The sequence below is a fragment of the Hypanus sabinus genome, chromosome 7 (assembly GCF_030144855.1).
Source record: "Hypanus sabinus isolate sHypSab1 chromosome 7, sHypSab1.hap1, whole genome shotgun sequence".
Classification (NCBI taxonomy): Eukaryota; Metazoa; Chordata; class Chondrichthyes; order Myliobatiformes; family Dasyatidae; genus Hypanus; species Hypanus sabinus.
In genome coordinates this window covers 77,622,483-77,637,942 of record NC_082712.1, presented here as the reverse complement: position 1 = coordinate 77,637,942, position 15,460 = coordinate 77,622,483, and the positions used below count along the sequence as shown (strand labels likewise).

The 15,460-nt window shown below is 44.5% G+C and overlaps 1 non-coding gene across 1 annotated transcript; it reads right to left on the bottom strand.

Moving 5' to 3' along the window:
• Positions 1–1,614: 1,614 nt before the first annotated feature.
• On the bottom strand, positions 1,615–1,686 carry trnaq-uug (transfer RNA glutamine (anticodon UUG)). The gene has a single exon. It is a non-coding gene; the product is annotated as a tRNA-Gln (tRNA).
• Between the last annotated feature and the right edge of the window lie 13,774 nt (positions 1,687–15,460).

Below are 15,460 nucleotides of genomic sequence, written 5' to 3'. Positions count from 1 at the left end.
GATTTGACCATCTACCAGAATTCCATAACCCTTCAGTAAGTTAGCGAGTCTTCCAAAGCCTGCTCTATTATCTGTCCACCTGGACATCTCCCAGACGGTGTGTCCTCTCTTTTAAATAACCTCTTAAAGGAATACGTTTCTACTCAAGAACCCTGTTCACAGCATCAAGTGTAACGTTTGTGGGTCTGGCAAGCGAGACAGGAAATGCACTGATTTTGAATAGGTATACTAATTTATTTATTTACAAACAGTAAAATTTAACCAAACATTCATGTTACAGACACTACAAAGCTGAATATTCAACAAACATGTTTAGTTAAAAATGAACGCAGAGCATACCTTCCCAATCGAGAGCAAGTCCCTTCCACGTGCTATTTTATCCACCCGGAATATTTGAAACTGGACACCAGGCAGTTATCCAACAGTAAACAGCTGCAGTTTCTAAACTAACCAATCACAAGCAGAAGCAACTTCGGACAACCAGAGTAAGGCACGTCCCCACAAGTTCTAAATAAAAAATTGTTGGGCATAGGTTGGAGAAATAACAAGGATTTCTCCTCAGAGCAGAGGGCAGAAATTTAATGTGAAGAAGAAGAGGTTCAGCAGGGTAAGAAGATCTTTTCCCCAGCGGATGCTGGAATCTGGAATGCACTGCCTGAGGGGAAGTGAGGCAGAGACTTCCACAGTGTTTCAGAAGAATGAAGAATGGCAATTGAGTTGCTAAAGCACATTATTACAGGTTCAAGGCACAGAAATGTTCTCAGCTCCAGCCCCATAACTACATTGTTAGTAGGGCTAGTAGAGTGGTCTGGGTGGATATGATGGGCTGAAGGGCTTGTGTCTCTGCTGTACAAATTCAATACACAGAAATTTCCTCAGTTCTAGTTCCATAGATACTACATAAATAAAGCTAGTACAGTGATCAGGGTGGATTCAATGGGCTGAAGGGCCTGTATCTCTGCTAGATAAGCTGCTATCTCTGATCTGATTTCTGAGAAGATAACTGGCTGCAGTTACTAATTAATATCAAGACAAAGGAGCTAGACTTACAACTCTGACAGCAGGCTCAGACATCCATGCCCTCACTTGGGGCCAGCACGGTAGCGTAGTGGTTAGTACAATGACTCAGGTTCAATTCACACTGCTGCCTGTAAGGAGTTTGTATGTTCTCCCCATCACCATGTGGTTTCCTTCTACAGTCCAAAAATGTACTGGTTGGTAGATTAGTTGGTTATTGTAAGTTGTTCTGTGGTAAAGTTGGCGTGGAAGGGTCTATTCCATATTGTACCTCAATAAATTGCATTAAGCTTCCAGTCAGATCTGAACTCTGACCACTGGATTCAAACTAGAGTGTGCTCACTAGACCGTCAGTCAATGTCCCTCCATCTCCCTGCCATCAGAACCTCCCATTCCGGCTGGAGGGGCCCGTCTCTGGGAGCAAAGTAATTCCAGCCCATCAGTGAATGACCTCAGCCAAGTAGGTCTAATCTCAAAGCCACGGACTTGGACAGAGAACTGGAATGAAATGAATTGCAGGGAAAGCTCAGGTGTATGCTTTCTGTCATCAAAAGGCAGGTGAGGTGAGCAAGGGCAGCACAGCACTCGACAGCAAATAGGTTCCACCGAGATTTGAACTCGGATCGCTGGATTCAAAGTCCAGAGTGCTCACCATTACACCATGGAACCACAGCATATGCTGACTGCTTTTCCTGGCTCTTCGCTCCTGGGCGGTTACAGTAACAAATGTTTTCCCACTGTAAGACATCCAGGACGCAGCGATGTGTCAGTGTGAGCTCCATGCGGGGGAGATCAGGTGTAAGGATGGATGGGGAGATGGAGCAGTCAAGCTGAGGGAGGATTGGCAAACGTGGATGAGAATTGTAAATTCCTTTTCTGGCTGCCAGTCCAGGGGGCAGCTGAGGAAGTCAGGCTGGTCGGGGGAGTGTTGGCATAGAGCATCATAGCACAGGCCCTTCAGCCCACAATGTTGTGCAGGCCTACTCCACAATCAATCTAACCCTTCCCCTTGCATGGCCGAGTCCTGCATTTTTCTTACATTCACTGGGGTCAGGGAGGCACTGGCTGTTCACTGGGTCTTAGGGAGGCACTAGCAGTTCACTGGACCTTGAGGAGGCAGTGGCTGTTCACTGGGGCTTGAAGAGACACTGGCTGTTCACTGGGCCTTGGGGAGGCACTGGCTGTTTATTCTTTGTATGTCTTTCAGAATCTTTACCTTATCAAGTACCCTCTGATCCTCTGCCACTCCAAGGAGAAAACCCTCAGTTGCTCAACCTTTTCTCAGAAGACATGCTCTACAATCCAGACAGCATCCTGGTAAATCTCCTCTGCACCCTCTCTAAAGCTTCCATATCCTTCCTATAATGAGGCCACTACAATTGTGCTCCAAGGGTGGTTTGAGAGAGCTGCAGCGTTATCTTGTGGCTCTTGAACTCAGTCCTCCTGCTATTAAACACAAGAAATTCTGCAGATGCTGGAACTCCAAAGCAACACACACAAGATGCTGGAGGAACTCAGCAGATCAAGCAGCATCTGTGGAAATGAATAAACAGTCGAGTTTCCGGATCCTTCTTTGGGAATTGAGAGGAAGGGAGGAGAAGCCAGAATAAAAAGGTGAGGGGAAGGGAAGGAGGGTAGCTTGATAGGTTAGGTTAAACCAGGTGGGTGAGGAAGGTGAAGGGCTCGAGAGGAAGGAATCTGATAGGGGAGGAGTATGGACCATGGGAGAAGGGCAAGGAGGAGGGGATTTCAAGGATCTGCAGACTTTATAGTGTTTAGAATTCTGCAGATGCTGGAAAACCAGAGCCACACACAAAATGCTGGAGGAACTCAGCAGGTCAGGCAGCATCTAAGGAAATTAATAAACAGTTGAGGTTTTGGGTCAAGACTCTTCTTCAGGACTTGAAAGGAAAAGGGAAGAAGCCAGAGTAAGAAGATGGTTGAAGGAGAAGGAGTACAAGCTGACAGGTGAGACCAGGTCAGGGGGAAGGTGGGTGGGTAAGGGAGGGCGATGAATCTGGGAGGGGTAGGTGGAAGAGGTAAAGGGCAGAAGAAGAAGAAGAAGAAATCAAATAACAGTGGGCTAAGCTTGTTCTAAATTGGGCAATCTGTAATTATTCACTCTCCTACAGTAAACACCATGAGAAGCCCAGCAATGAAGGAAAACCCCTTAAGGCTGTAAACAGCAGGATGTTGTAAGAGCCACTCTCTACTTTCCCTGGTGTGGTGAACTACATATACCTGTCTGGACACGGCCCTCTGCTGACTGCTCCTGTGGCTCCTCCCACAGACCCCGGTATAAAGGCGATCAAGGCCTGAGCCCGGCCTTTCAGTCTCCAGGATGCAGTATGGTGGTCAACCACTGCTTGTTCCTTCTTCCAGTCAATAAAAGCCGATATCTTGCCTTTACATCTCAGAGAGAGTTATTGATGATGCATCACCTGGTTTCTCTGCTTCAGCCACTGAATCCGTGATTCACGCCTGCTGGCTGAAAGTTACCATGAAACGCTCAGCAAAACCACTGCAGATGCTTCCTCCCCATTACATAGCCTGATTCCCTCTAGAGAATCACAACGGGAACCACATCCACCACAGAACAACAGGGCAGTCCAGGTTTAGACCACACAAGGTGCTTGAAAAGCTTTTCCTCCCCCTCACTCTTCATTCTCTCTGCTTAGATTTCCAACTCTGCCCTCTGCTCTGTGACCAAAGGAACAGGCTGCCTCTGTCCTCCTCCAAGTGCACTCACCAACAGCATGGCTGAATCCTACTGGAAAGCAAAGGCTGGCCGAGATAATTCGTCAATGTTAACAAAAGAGTTTCATCTCCTCTCTGCCGGAAAGCCTGGCATTATCAACTTGTAGGCCCTCAGTTTGCCCACAGGCAAATCACCAAACATCATGACTCCACCGAGTTTCAAACTCGGATCGCAGAATTCAAAGTCCCGACTGCTCAGCATTACATCGTGAACCTCCATGCTCCCTTCAGTAAGTTCCCTCCCTCTCCTCCTCAACATCAGAACTCATTCTGGCTGGAGGGGCTTGTCACCAGGTTCAGTCTCTTTCAGGAATAACACCCTCAGACAGTAACGGAGGGTAGGGTTGATCTCTTGCCCCAAGATCAGAAATTAAATCAACAAAAAAGGGGAAAGGAAGCCAATCAGCAACAGGTAGTGATAAAAGTTGAAAACAGGTACCCCACACAGAGGACTGGACACTTTTTAGGCTGAACAGTCACACAGGGTATGTTTTTAGAGAATTGACAATTACTTAACAGGAAGAATATTGGGTAATATTTGACTAATCATAGAATTGAGAAGTGGGAGCAGCTGTGGCAGGCTCCGAGGTTCAAACTGAAACCATAGCTTCATGAAATGAAAATAGGGTGTTGAAAAGCGACAGTCACTCCTTCTGCTTATTATCAGCGAGAGCTCTTCAAAGTTTCAGTCCCAATCGCTTGAAAACACCAGCAATAATTTCCCTGCAGTGAGGTGAGCACTTCTGAAACATATTCCTTGTCATTCACTGATTCAATTTAAAATTGTACATCATTACCATTTGACGAAGGATAGACATTTCTAAAATATTTCCCAATGTTGACAAGTATTGTAATAGATGTAAAACTGAGATAACTACACTGACATGTATGTTCTGGTCATGTTCTATATTAAAGCAGTTTGGGAAGTCAGTCTTTTTGACAATTTCTAAAGCACTCAGAATCAATTTACAACCTAATAAATTGACTGTGGTTTTTGGAATAATTCCTCAAAATATCCATGATATTTCTGTGTCTGACCAACATGTTATTGTGTTCGTTACATTGATAACTAGGAGGGCCATCTTGTTGAAATGGAAGGATATATCAGCTCCTACTGCGTCACAATGGTTCTCTCAAGTGATGCCGTGTATTAGCTTGGAGAAAATTAGAAGTCGAACCGTTGAATCTTTATTTGATTTTGAGAAAGGTGGGGCTCATTTGCTCGTAATTATCATTTCAGTTAATTGATAGATTTCCTCCACAATCTAAATGTAAATTTTTTTTTATATATCTTTTTTTCTTATTGGCGGTTTGATGTTTATCTTTAGAAGCTTTTTGTATGACGCATGGCTCCGGGGTTGAACACCTAATGGGTTTCTTTTATTCCTCACTTTTCTTGCTTAGTAGGGTTTTTTTTATTCACAAAAATTTTCAGTCTTTAAGGTAATTTCTTTTTTTTTGTAAGTGTCGTTACTTCGAAGTACTTGTACTATTTCTGAAGAATAATAATAATGAAAAGATTTGAAAAAAAGCATATTCCTTGGTATCAAAGTGCTAATTGCCACTATAGGAATGACAGATAACTGGAGGCTACAGTTAGTACCCTGAGAGACCCCTTTGGAAGATGAGTTCAGAAGAGCCTTTTGGGACAAGTGTCTGCAGCAGTCGGTGCATAACCGTACACTTATCTACACTGTATTCCATCTGCCACTTTCTTGCTGATTATTATAGTCTTTCTAAGGCCTTCTGCAGATGCCATGCTTCTTCAACAGTACCTGCACCCACCTTCCCACCTATCTTCATACCATCTGCAATCTTGGCCACAATGCCATCAATTCCATTTTCCAAATCACTGACATAAAGCAGTAAGAGAAATGTTCCCACCCCTGCAGATTTCTGACCCCTGTGGAACGCCACTAGTCACTGGCATCCAACCAGAATGGGCCCCCTTTATTCCCACTCTTTCTCTCCTGCTAGTCAGTTAATCTTCCGCCCATGTTAGTATCTTTCCTGTAATACCATGAGCTGCTGTTTAGTAGCCTTATGTGTGATACCATGTCAAAGGCCTTCTGAACATCCAAGTAAACAGCAGCCACTGACTCTTCCTTATCTATCCTGCCTGTTATTTCCTTGAGCAATTCCAACAGGTATGTCAGGCTAGATTTCTCTTATGGGAAATCATGTTGACTTTAGCCTATTTTCTCATGTGCCTACAAGTACCTTGAAATCTCATCCTTAATAATGGGCTGTAACATCGTGCCCAGCACTGAAGTCAGTTCAACTAGCCTGTAATTTCCTGTCTTTTGTCCCCCTCCCTTCTTAAAGAGTGACATTTGCAATTTTCCAGTCTTCCGGAACCATTTCAGAATCAAGTAATTCTTGAAAGATTATTACTAATGCTTCCACAATCTCTTCAGTCACCCCTTTCAGAACCCCAGGGTGTACTCCATCTGGTCCAGGTGACTAATCTGCCTTCAGACCTTGCAGCATTCCAAGCGCCTTCCCCCTAGCAATAGCAACAACACTCACTTCTGCTCCTGACACTCTCAAATTCCTGGCACGCTGCAAGTGCCTTCCACAGAGAATGCTAACAAAAAATCCACCATTTCCTTGTTTCCTATTACTAACTCTTCCAGTGGTCTGATACTATTGCCTCTATTTGACTCTTTTTATATCTAAAAAAAATTCTCTCCTTGGTGATTTTTAGTTGCCTTTTGTTGGTTTTTAAAAGCTTCCCAATCCTCTAACTTCTCACTAATCTTTGTCATATTCTGTGCCCTCCCTTTTGCTTTTACACTGTCTTTGACTTCCTTTGTCAGCCATGGTTGCCTCATCCTCACTTCGTCTTTGTAATGAACTGATCCTGTGCCTTTCAAATTTCCCTGGAAACTCCAACTCCTCTGCCAATCGGTATTGGCCAGCTCCTCTCTCATGCCTCTGTATTTCCCTTAACTCCACTGCAATACATAATCCAACTTTAACTTATCCTTCTCAAACTGCAGGGTGAATTCTAACATATTATGATCACTTTTTCCTAAGAGTTCCTTTACCTTAAGCTTCCTTTTAAAATCTGGGTCAATGCATAACACCGACTCCAGAATTGCCTTTCCCCTAGTGGGATCAACCACAAATTGCTTTAAAAAACCATCTAGTAGGCATTCTACAAATTCCCTCTTTTAGGATCAAGCACCAATCCCATTTCCCAATCTAGCTGCATATTGAAAATCTCCATGATCGTTGTAACGTTACCCTTTGGACGTGCTTTTTCTTTCTGCTGTTGTAATTTGTGGTTCACATCTTGGCTACTATTCGGAGGTCTGTATATAACTCCCATCAGAGTCTTTAGACACTTGCAAATCCTAAACTCTACCCACAAGGGTTCTACATTATCTGATCCTATGCCAATTCTTTATATGGATTTGATTTCACTTTATACCAACAGAGCCACCCCACGTCCTCTACCAACCAGGCTGTCGGGGGCTGTGAAGGATTGTAAAGGTGCTCTGTTGGTCAAAGCGAGCAAAAAAGACATTGAGCTCATTTGGGAATGAAACCTTGTTGTCACCTACAGTATGTTGCATGGTTTTACTTTGTAGGAGGTAATTGCATTCAAGCCCTGCCACAGCTGTTTAGCATCCTTCTGTGATTCACATTTGGTCCAGAATTGTTTCTTTGCACGTGAGATGGCTTTCCGGAGGTCATACCTGGACCTGCTGTACTTTCCTGCAGCACGGCAGTGTAACACTTCCACAGCACCACTGACCCATGTTCCCTTCCTGCCGCTGTGAGGTGTCTGTACGTTCTCCCTGTGGCTGCCAGGTTGCCTCCAGGTGCTCCAGTGTCCTCCCACATTCCAAAGATGTACAACTTAGTATGATCATTGATCACACAGGTGTCACAGGTTCACTGAGCCTGAAGGGCCTGCTACCATGCTGCATCTCAAAAAACTAACCCCATGCTTTTAAATTCAATCCCTCGAGCCACGAAGGCCATCGTTCCATTTGCCTTCATGATAACCGGTTGCACCTGCCGGCCAAGCCTCAGCACTCCCAAGTTCCTCTGCACGGCAGCTCACTGCAATCTTCCACAATTTAAATAATTATCTGAGCTTCCATGTTCTCCTTTCAAGATGGATGACCTCGCATTCCTCATCCTGATGTAAAACAACAAGAAACTGAGTACAGTAGATTGGCAGGAACCACCCAGGAGGATGGTGACAATGGAACTCAGGGAGGAAGTAACCCATTGCATTGACTAGGCCAGTTCATCACATGATCAAAGTTCTCTCCCACCCTGGACATTCATTCTTCTCCCCCAAACTGGACTCAAGGACACCTTAGATCTAAGACCATGTATATGTAGACACTTTACTTCACAATTTACCTCGTTATGACCTTGCTCATTGTTATCTGCCTGCATTGTACTCTCTCTATAGTCTGTATTGCCTCCCACTGCCCTCTTCTTTTATTCCCCCACTCACACCTCTTCTCAACTGCCTATCACCTCCCCTGGATCCCCTCCTCCTTCCCATTCTCCCATGGTCCACTCTCCTCTCATATCAGATTATTTTTGTCCAGCCCTTTACCTTTCCCACCCACCTGGCCTCCCCTGTCACCTTCTAGCTATCCTCCTTCCCCTTTACCCACCTTTTTATTCTGGCATCGTCCCCCTTCCTTGCCAGTTGAAGAAGAGTCTCAGCTCAAAACATTGACTGTTTATTCCTCTCCATAATGCTGCCTGACCTGCTGAGTTCCTCCAGCATCTTGTGTGTGATACTTTGGATTTCCAGCATCTGCACAATCTCTTGTGTTTAAGATTCGCTATTGTTTTACCTTGAAGCACTGAGTAATGATCTGAACTATGGAAACAATAAGCAAGACAAGCTCTTCACTGTATCTCAGTGCACAGGACAATTATAAAACAATTCCAAATCCACTTTTAGTTCTTCACCTCTCAAGATTTGAGCTTGAACCCTGCTCGGCAGGACAAATGCCTGTGTGTGGTGAGATAAAATCCTGGGCAGCATAAGCTAGAGCCTGCAGAGGCTGTACACCCAGGGTAATATGTATCCTGTCAGTGAGGTCACACCCAGTCACAGAGCAAGGGAAGGGTTTTCAGTGTAAAGGAATGAGGGAGACTATTCCTGACGTGTTACGGTTTCATGGGAGTTAATTGGCTTTGAAAGCTGGCAGTGAATGGTGAATTCTCGGCTGAAAATGCTACCTGATGATCAATATTCAAAGGTCTTTGCCTTGGCTAAGGGATGGTCACAGAAGTGGCTACAGTATTGCTTCGAGTCAATGGACTAGGCTGTGTTGGAGGACTCAGCTGTGGATCTGAATGAGTATACCATGATTGTAACGGAATTTATTCCCACAAAAACATTCAGTCTTCCCTGATCAGAAGCCCTGGATCAACAATGAGACCCACAATCTGCTGACAGCCAGATCAAAGGAGTTCAGGTCTGGTGACAAAAGAAATTACAAGGGTCAGAATCAGGTTTAATATCACCGGCATATGTCATGAAATTTGTAAACTTAGCGGCAACAGTACAATGCAATACATAATAATATAGAAAGAAGTAAATCATGTATATTAAATTAAAAATAGTCCAAAAACAGAAATAATATATACAAACGTATATAAAAAGTGAGGTAGTGTTCAATGTCCATTCAGAAGTCAGATGGCAGAGGGGAAGAAGCTGTTCCTAAATTGCTGAGTGTATGCCTTCAGCTTCTGTACCTCCTCACTGAAGGTAGCATTGAGAAGAGGGCATGACTTGGATGTTAGGGGTCTTAATAATGGATGCCACCTTTCTGAGACACCACTCCTTAAAGATGACTATCCCACTGAACTCCCTTATCCCAAAACCTGCAGTGAACCTTTCCTGCACTCCTTGAGATCATCCTCCTTCTTCAACCTATCACTGCTACTGAGACATAGGCCAACAGCAATTCGCCAGAGTCCTCGGTCCTTGGCTGAAGGTCAATCAGTCCTGTGGCCTCCACTTTCACCACCGACTTCATACAGCTTCTTGGCAAAGGTCCTTCCTCTCCTTGGGATGAAGTCCTTGTAGCTTCTGTTGCCATTTCTGTAGTTCCGGGTTTTTATAGAATGGGGTTGCTAGCCCCATGCTCAATCCTACTCCTTTCACAGCCGGGCTTGAGACCGTCAATGGTGGAGTTGTTGGATCATTATTCTCCTTCATTGTAGCTGAACTGAGCTGCCTCTGACATGGGTTCTGGAAATACTCAGCAGGTCAGGCAGAATCTGTAGAGAGAGAAACAGGGTTAGCATTTTAGGTCCCAGCGAGGATCCAAGGTATTTGTGTTTGATTAAAGAAACGTCTCCACTGTCATTTTGTGCCAGGTGGCTTCTAGCTTCACTTTAAGCCTCCCAGGTTGGGAGGACCCCAGGTACCTGTGCTCAGTCATCCAATTCCAACATATCTGTCCACGGTCTTTTCTACAGCCAAAATGAGGGTTGGAGAAACATATTCCATCTGGGTAGCTTTCATCCTGCTGGACTGAACATCCGTTTCTCCAACAGCCAGTAATGTTCCCCCCAGCCTCCTTATCTCTTTTTCCATTCCCCATTCTGGATACCCTCTCACCACTTCTCTTCTCCTCATCTGCCCATTATCTCCCTTGGTTCATAGAACATAGAATAGGATGACACAGTATAGGCCCTTCGGCCCATGATGTTGTGCTGACCTTTAAACAACTCTAAGATCAATGTAACCCTTCCCTCCCACATAGCCCTCTACTTTTCTTTCATCCTTGTGCTTAAGAGTCTCTTAAATCTCCCTAATGTACATATCTGCCTCTACCTCTACCCCTAGCAGGGTATTCCATGCACCACCACTCTGTGTAAACACCTACCTTTGAGATCCTCCCTATACTATCCTCTGATCACCTTAAAATTATGCCCCCTTGTGTTAGCCATTCCTTAACATAGAGAAACTACAGTATAATAATTAGGCCCTTCGGCCCTCAAATTTGTGCCAAACATGTCCCTACCTTAGAAATTACTAGGCTTACCCATAGCCCTCTATTTTGCTAAATCCCATGTACCTATCTAAAAGTCTCTTAAAAGACCCTAAAATATCCTTCTCCACCACAGTTGACAGCAGCCCATTCCTTGCACTCACCACTCTCTGAGTAAAAAACTTACCTCTGACATCTCCTCTGTACCTACTCCCCAGCACCTTAAACCTGTGTCCTCTTGTGGCAACCATTTCAGCCCTGGGAAAAAGCCTCCGACTATCCACACGATCAATGCCCCTCATCATCTTATACACCTCTATCAGGTCACCTCTCATTCTCCATCGCTCCAGGGAGAAAAGGACGAGTTCATTCAACCTATTCGTATAAGGCATGCTCCCCAAACCAGGCAACATCCTCGTAAATCTCCTCTGCACCCTTTCTATGGCTTCCACATCATTCCTGTAGTGAGGTGACCAGAACTGAGTACAGTACTCCAAGTGGGGTCTGACCAGGGTCCTATATAGCTGCAACATCACCTCTCGGCTCCTAAATTCAATTCCATGATTGATGAAGGCCAATACACCGTACGCCTTCTTAACCACAGAGTCAACCTGCGAGCTGCTTTGAGCATCCTATGGACTCAGACCCCAAGATCCCTCTGATGTTCCACACTATCAAGAGTCTTGCCATTAATACTGTATTCTGCCATCATATTTGACCTACCAAAATGAACCACTTCACACTTATCCGGGTTGAACTCTATCTGCCACTTCTCAGCCCAGTTTTACATCCTATCCATGTCCCGCTGTAACCTCTGACTGCCCTCCACACTATCCACAACACCTCCAACCTTTGTGTCATCAGCAAACTTACTAATTCATCCCTCCACTTCCTTATCTAGCTCATTTATAAAAATCTCAAAGAGTAAGGGTCCCAGAACAGATCCCTGAGGCACCCCACTGGTGACCAACCTCCAGGCAGAATATGACCCGTCTACAACCACTCTTTGCCTTCTGTGGGCAAGTCAGTTCTGGATCCACAAAGCAAAGTCCCCTTGGATCCCATGCCTCCTTACTTTCTCAATAAGCCTTGCATAGGGTACCTTATCAAATGCCACGCTGAAATCCATATACACTACATCTACTGCTCTTCCTTCATCAATGTCTTTAGTCACAACCTCGAAAAATTCAATCAGGCTCGTAAGGCATGACCTGCCCTTGACAAAGCCATGCTGTCTACTCCTAATCATATTATACCTCTCCAAATGTTCATAAATTCTGCCTCTCAGGATCTTCTCCATCAATTTACCAACCACTGAAGTAAGACTCACTGACCTATAATTTCCTGGGCTATCCCTGCTCCCTTTCTTGAATAAAGGAACAACATCCACAAACCTCCAATCCTCCAGAACCTCTCCCGTCCCCATTGATTGTACAAAGATCATCGCCAGAGGCTCAACAATCTCCTCCCTTGCCTCCCACAGCAGCCTGGGGTACATCTCGTCTGGCCCCGGCGACTTATCCAACTTGATGCTTTCCAAAAGCATCAGCACATCCTCTTTCTTAATATCTACATGCTCAGGCTTTTCAGTCTGCACAACAATCACCAAGATCCTTTTCCACACTGAATACTGAGGTATTCATTAAATACCTCTGCTACTTCCGCCGGTTCCATACACACTTTCCCACTGTCACACTTGATAGGTCCTATTCTTTCACATCTTATCCTCCTGCTCTTCACGTACTTGTAGAATGCCTTGGGATTTTCCTTAATCCGGCCCACCAAGGCCTTCTCATGGCTCCTTCTGGCTCTCCTAATTTCCTTCTTAAGCTCCTTCCTATTAGCCTTATAATCTTCCAGATCTTTAACATTACCTCGCTCTCTGAACCTTTTCTAAGCTTTTTTCTTCTTGACTAAACTTACTACAGCCTTTGTACACCACAGCTCCTGTACCCTACCATAACTTCCCTGTCTCATTAGAATGTACCAATGCAGAACTCCACACAATTATCCCCTGAATATTCGCCACATTTCTTCCGTACTTCTCCCTGAGAAAATTTGTTTCCAATTTAAACCTCCAGTTTCCGCCTGATAGCCTCATAGTTTCCCTTACTCCAATTAAACGCTTTTCTAACTTGTTTGTTCCTATCTCTCTTCAATGCTATTGTAAAGGAGACAGAATTATGATCACTATCTCCAAAATGCTCTCCCACTGAGAGATCTGACACCTGACCAGGTTCATTTCCCAATACCAATTCAAGTACAGCCTCTCCTCTTGTAGGTTTATCTACATATTGTGTCAAGAAATCTTCCTGAACACACCTAACAAACTCCACCCCATCTAAACCCCATGTTCTAGGGAAATTCCAATCAATATTTGGGAAATTAAAATCTCCCATCAGGCATATATCTTTTACGTCCCTATAAATTCACATCTCATCCTTCTTTGCTCCAAAAAGAACAGCCCTAGCCTGCTTAATCTTTCCTCATTAGACATACTCTTTAATCCAAGCAGCATTCTTGTAAATCTCTTTTGAACCTCTCTAAAGCTTGTTTCTTTCCTATAACACAAGAGATTCCCTGCCTCCTTCCTTTCATCCATGGTCCACAGTCCTCTCCTATTAGATACCTTTTTCTTCAGTCCTTTACCTCTTCCGCCTATCCCGTCCCAGCACTCATATCATACCTTCACCCCCACCCACTCCCCTGGTCTTATTTATCACCTCCCAGCTTCTCACTTCGTTCTCTCCCCCACTCACCCACCTTCCCCTCACCTGGTCTCACTTATCAGCTCTCAGCTTCTCACTTCATCCCTTCTCCCCACTCACCCACCCACCTTCCCCCTCACCTTGTCTCACCTATCACCTCCCAGTGTCTCACTTAATCCTCTCACCCCTACCCACTTCCCCCTCACCTATCAGCTCCCAGTTTCTGTTGTCATCCTCTTCCCCCACCCACCACCTTCCCCTTCACCTGATCTCACCTATTACCTGCATTTTGTACTCCATCCACTTCCCCCACCTTCTTGTTCTGTGTTCTGCCCCCTTCCTTTCCAGTCCTGATGTTGGGTCTTGGTCTGAAATGGTGACTGTTTATTCCCCTCCATAGATGCTGCCTGACTTGCTGAGTTTCCATAGTATTTTGTGTGTTGCTCGTGTTTTTGGTCAAAGACCTTTCACCACGGCACTAAACTATAAGCTGCTCAATCTCCTGCAGTAGCAAATAGACCGACTGTTTCCGTGTGTGAAGAAAATTATTGATCAGTCAGTGTGTCAAAGTTTACGGGGAGAAGACAGGAGAATGGGGTTGAGAGAGATAATAATTCAGCCATGAAAGAATAGTGGAGCAGACTTGATGGGCCATATGGCCTAAACTGCTCCTATGTCTAAAGTCTTATGGTCTAAATTCTGTCAGCTGAGTCAATCGGATACATAGAACCTGCTAAACCACTTTTCTTCAGGTTAGCAACAGTCGGGGATTAATTAGAACTAACTGCATATATTTCACCTGACTGGAATGGGTCCAACATGCTTCCAGGAAACATTGCCGCTGGAGGTTTGAAATCAGTTTCACAGAGGAATGTGACACAGAGCAAATATGCATTGGGTGGATGTGCAGCCCAATACAGAAACAAATGCAAGTCTGTTCAGAAGGTGGAGCAGACATGGGCATTACCATTTGAAAGGAGTACAAGTTTAAATTGAATGAAAGGAGCCTGACAAGTAAGCAGATGAAAGTAGGGCATTGAGGTACATGATATTGTTAGTACAACAGTGATGTAGTTTAAGGAATGCAGTACTGACAGCTCAACATTGCAGGGGAATGAACCTTCAGGAAGGACAGGGATTGCACAACAGAGGATGTACCCTAACAGAGGATAACTGCAGGTTATCCCAGAGGAAGCAAAACAGACAACGTGCCGTATGAGCTCAGCAGGTCAGGTAGCATCTGTGAATGGGAATAAACAATCAATGTTTTGAGCTGTTTGACATTGTGCGACTTGCTCTAGATATCCAACATCTGCACTACCTCTTGTATCTCAGAGGCAGCTCATGGAAGCAGACATTTGCAATGAGAAAATGTACTAAAATTCTAATAGTCAACAGCAGATAGAGAACATGAGGGTAAATCTCACAGAGAAACAAAGCCAGTAGAAATATCAACCTCCCCAATATTAACTTGGACTGCCTTAGTGTGGGCATAGAAGGATGGACTTCTTAAGGTAGATAGTCCTACCAGAGGAACATAAGATGAATAAATTTTAGAGAATGTACCTGGGCAAGCCCAGCCAGCATCCCTGTGAAATTCTTCTGTACACACTCCACTTCCTTTCTATAATGAGGGCAATCAGAATTGCTTTCTGTATGGTTTGAACAATGTTTCATATAGCTGTTACACCACTTCCTTATTCTCCTACTCAACAGCCCTACCGTAAAGATGAGTATGCAACTTTACTACCTCATCCAATTGTGCAGCTACTTTCCAGTGAACGGCAGACTTGGACACCAATGTCCCTCTGTACTTCAGAACCGTTGTGTGGAACATTCTAAGCAACCTCACTTTAAGTAAAGAGCACTTCTGTACAAGGTAGAGCAGAATATCTCAACGTTGGTTGGGAAGGCAAATACAATGTTAGCATTCATTTTGAGAAGACTAGAATATAAAAGCAAGGTTGTAATGCTGGGGCCTCATAAGGCATT